Consider the following 4,729-nt stretch of genomic DNA (forward strand, 5'->3'; position numbering starts at 1 on the left):
TCACTTATTGAAAGTGGGCAGTTCGTTGGCTTTTGGTGTATTCACGTAACTGTGTCACTGTCACCACAGTCAATTTTGGAGCATTTTCATCACCCGGAGGGAAACTCCGTAGCTATTAAGCAATCACTCCTCTTTCCGTATTCCTTCCAGTCCCTTGCAAGTACTAACCTGTTTCCTGTCTCCGTGGATTTACCTGCCCTGGACATTTCATATGCATGGAATCCTGTAACATGTGGCCTTTTGTGACTGTCTTCTTTGACTTGGCATAACGTTTCCTAGGTTCATCCACGTGTTGAAGTCAGTACTTCACTCTTTTTAAGTCATGAATATATTGCCTGACTATAACATGTTTTATTTATCCATTCATCAGTTGAGGGGCATTTAGGCTGTTTCTACTTCTTGGCTGTCATAAGCAGTGCTGCTGTGAACATTCTCACATAAGCGTCTCTGTGGACGTGTGTTTTTATTTCTGGTGGGTATATACATAGGAGTGGAATTGCTGGGTCAGATGGTAATTCTGTGCTGAAGCTTTTGAGGAACTGCCAGACTGTTTTCCAAAGTGGCTGCAGCAGCTTCTATTCCCACCAGCAACATATGTGGATTCCAATTTTCCCACAGCCATGGCTTTGCAGCGGGTCTTCCCTTTATTTTTATAAGGAATATTTAATGTAATGTATGCACATAATAAAAAGATTTAACAGTAGAAAGCAGCATAAAAATAACAAGGAAGGGTTCATTAGATTTTTTAAACTTGTGGTCCTCCAGTACCACTCCCTCCAGGTACCCACTAGTTGCTTGAGATCCTTCTGGAGAGAATATACTAAACCTATGCAGGCAAATACAACCCCCTTTTAACGAATGTAAACAGGGGCGTGTTTTCTGCCATCTTGCATGTTGTTTGTGCACTCATGTGTGACAGCTGGAGGCTCTCGGCACGTAGCTCACGCCTCACACTCCTTCACAGCTGCGTGGCGTGCCGAGGTTTGGCTGCACCAGCATCTGCTTAGCCAGTGCCCTCGTGGTGGATGTGAAGGCTGTTTCTGGCCTTTTGTCTGTATAGACAAGGCTGCTGTGAGCATCATCGAACATACGTGTCTTCGTGCACTCTTGGTTATTTCCCTATCACCTCTTCTTTCTGAATATGAATGAAGACCTAGGGTCTGAAGGGCCTTGCTGACGCCTTTCCCATTCCTAGTGCTGTGTGATGGTGTGCAGTTGGCAGTGGGGGACTCCCAAGTGTGACTGCAGTGTGTACACCAGTTATCTGTGGCACCGCAAGGCAAATCCATCAGGCTACTCAAGCTTCAGCTGGAGAACCTCAGCAGCTGCCTCGGCAGGTCAAGGGTGAGAACTGGGGCTCTATTCTGCCTCAGCAGGCTCTGGGGCAGGGAAGCCTTGCCTGACCTGCAAGCTGCACAGCGCAGCACAGATCTGTGGTATCAGCACCTCTTCTTCAATCTGGTGAGACCAAAGCCAAGTCTCAAAACACACATTTCCTGCGTGAACAATGTGTTTGTTATATTTTCCTCATTTGTTTATGATGGCTGTGTCAGCCACACTGATTTACATAAACACTGCCAATCTTGGGATGTTACACTCTCAACAAAAGTAGCTGAGTACAAACAGCATTCCTCAGTTTTAATTCGTATTGTCTAAACATAGCAGATGTTGATAAAACGAGCCAACAAGAAAATACAACAAAGGAGACCATTTCGAGGGGAGCTTTTGATTCAAATGCATTCCAGATTGACACAATGATACAATATTAATGGAATGGATCATTTAAATATCATATTTGGCTCCTATAGAACCATAAAACAAGCTTGCCTTAAGCTTTTGCAGCTCCCAGACTGTAAATGCACAGGATGGCTGTGTCTGCATCTGCTGCGCCCGGTTCCTGCAGTCTTACCCCTCCATTGCTGATTTCGTTGTTTATTTTTGCACGTGTGCTGCTGCTGGTGAGTTGCAGCCTCAGTCCTGGATACACTGAGAGTTGAAACTCTCCCAGAGGATGCCCCTGCTCTTCCATAGACCATGTCAACCCACGGGGTAGTATTTACAGGGCCTAGCAGGTCTTCCTTTAGAACCTCTTCATCTCTCCTTCAATGTCATCCGGGCAATTGGGCGTTCCTAATCCAAGGAGGTGTGACTGCAAATAAGGTGACACCAGCAGATGAGGAGTTTGACGATTCGTCACGCTTTCTATTGGCTACCAGGGAATAACACCCAAAGGGCACTGGCAACCTCCTGGCACGGAGTCACCGAACATCAGACTACAGTGAGCAGTAGGGCCAGAATCGTCCATAGTAAGGGGTGATATGTTGACTTTGAATACGGACACTGAGCCTTTGCTTATTATGAGTCAGGGAAAGAGATAAAATGTAATATTGTATCTTTGCCTTTAAATGAGAGCTTGGATTCTAAGAGAGTCTTTGGAATCAGCTGCAGTTGTCGTGGGACCCAGAGTCGCTCTGGCTGGTGACCCTGGTGGTGGGAGAACTTCCCAGTGCAGTCTGGGTCCTTCCTGGGCTGCCTCCGCATCCCTGGGATTCTCTGGCCCAAAGAGCTGACCTTTCTCAGGCTCCATTGGAGCGCAGTCCACGGCAGGCAGTGGGCTTGGCCAGGCCTGGAGAGCGCCCTGCTCCCTGGAGCCGCTGCATCTGTGTGTGCACAGCCTACTGCTGGGCATGGGGCTGCTGCTTTGTATCATACACCAAGAGTAATACTCATTGCCTTCAGCTGCTTTAAAAAATTAAACTCTGGGCTGGGCGCAGTGGCTCATGCCTGTAATCCCAGAACTCTGGGAGGCTGAGGCGGGTGGATCACTTGAGGTCAGGAGTTCTTGACCTGCCTGTCCAACATGGTGAAGTACGGTCTCTACTAAAAAAAAATAATTAGCTGAGCATGGTGGCTTTTGCTTGAAATTCCAGCTACTTGGGAGGCCAAGGCTGGAGAATCACTTGAACCCAGGAGACAGAGGCTGCAGCGAACTGGGATGGTGCCACTACACTCTAGCCTGGGCAACAGAGCAAGAGTCTGTCTCAAAAAATATATATTTATATAAAATAAAAATAATTAAACCCTATAAAGTTCTTAAAATAGAACATATGTGATAAGCATCCTTCTTATTAAAATGATTGCCAATATTGATTTTGTTCCTAGATCATGCACATTCTTGCTCACTGAACTCCATTTACCCCGCTTGTGTCACATGTGGAGCTGTGTGGAGGATGTGGGGGAGTCCTTCCAGTTGGCTAGGGAGTGGGGCTCAGTGAAGGGACAGAGGTGCTCACCTTCACGTGGAGCCTTTGACACAAGGAGAAGGAAAAAAAACCTAACCAATTGCTTCTTTGACTAAAGGCTCATTAAGGAGGAGACATGAAACAGGATGATATGTCTTCATCATGGCACAATGTTAATTCCATGGAACTTGGTTTATAATCCAATGGCAACATTCAGGTCCATTTTGTAGGTGGAGAATTTAAGACGAAAGAGGCTGAGTTTTGCAACACAGATTCTGGAATCTCTAAACGTAGGCTAGTGTTTGTTAGGCCCTTGTCTATACTGCCCTTTTTACTCAAACTTCTATGATCTTTAAACCAAGGAGCTCATTATGCTGCTGAGAGGAAAAACTATGGTGTTTAATGCCCAAGTGAGTACAGTAATTTGTACAGCGTCTTTGCAAAATGTTCACTAAAGACGAACACTTTCCAGCTGCAGGAGGTTGTAGACAGGAAGCAGTAAAAATGCCAATTTTTTTTTTTTTAATTCCTATTCGGCTTTGGACACCAAAGAGTTGTTATTAACTTTTAAAAAACTGACTTTTAATTTTGAAGTAATGATAAGTTCATATACAGTTGTAAAAACAAATACAGAGTGAGCAATACTGATCAATACAGAGATTTCGTGTACTTTTATGCAGTTCCACACATGATAGCCTCTTGTAAATCTGTAGAATGATACCATGCCTAGGGCATGGAATCGACACAGTCAAGGCACAGAACCTTTCCACCCCCCTGAGGGCACCTCCTTTTGTCCCATAGCCACACCCCCCTCCTTCCCCTGTGCACCCACCTGAAATGTGGCAACCTTTAATCTGTTGTCCATTTCTATGACTTCGTATTTATGATACACATTTTTGCCACTTGCCAACATTTCCATGATTTCATCATTTCACAAAAGTTATATAAAAATGAATCCTATGGCACATGACATTCTTTCACTGTGAATAATCTTCTGGTGATCCATATATGTTATGTATACCAATAGTTCATTTCTTTCTATTGTTACATATGTATCACGTTCATTTAAGCTTCCACTCAGTGAAGGACACCTGGGTTATTCTCAGGGTTTGGTTATGACAAATAAAATCGAACATTCGTGTACAGATTTTTGCGTAAACATAAATCTTCATTTCTCTAGCATACATGCTTGAGAGAGCCACCGCTAAGTTATATTGTCATTGCATGTTTAGTTTTTCATTTTCAGATTGTTTTCCAGAGTTCCAGAGTAACTATATCATTTTACATTCTCACCAGCAATGTATGAGTGATTCAATTTCTCAGCATCCTTGTTAGCATTTGGTGTTATCATTATTTTTAAATTTTAGCCGTTGTGATAGGAATGCAGTGGTATCTCATGCTATGCATCTCATTTACATCTATGTATCTTCTTCAGTGAAATGTCTTTTCATCTCTTTTGTCTGTTTTCTAAAGGAATTTTTTTCTTT

The sequence above is a fragment of the Cebus imitator genome, unplaced genomic scaffold (assembly GCF_001604975.1).
Source record: "Cebus imitator isolate Cc_AM_T3 unplaced genomic scaffold, Cebus_imitator-1.0 Scaffold584, whole genome shotgun sequence".
NCBI classification, from domain to species: domain Eukaryota; kingdom Metazoa; phylum Chordata; class Mammalia; order Primates; family Cebidae; genus Cebus; species Cebus imitator.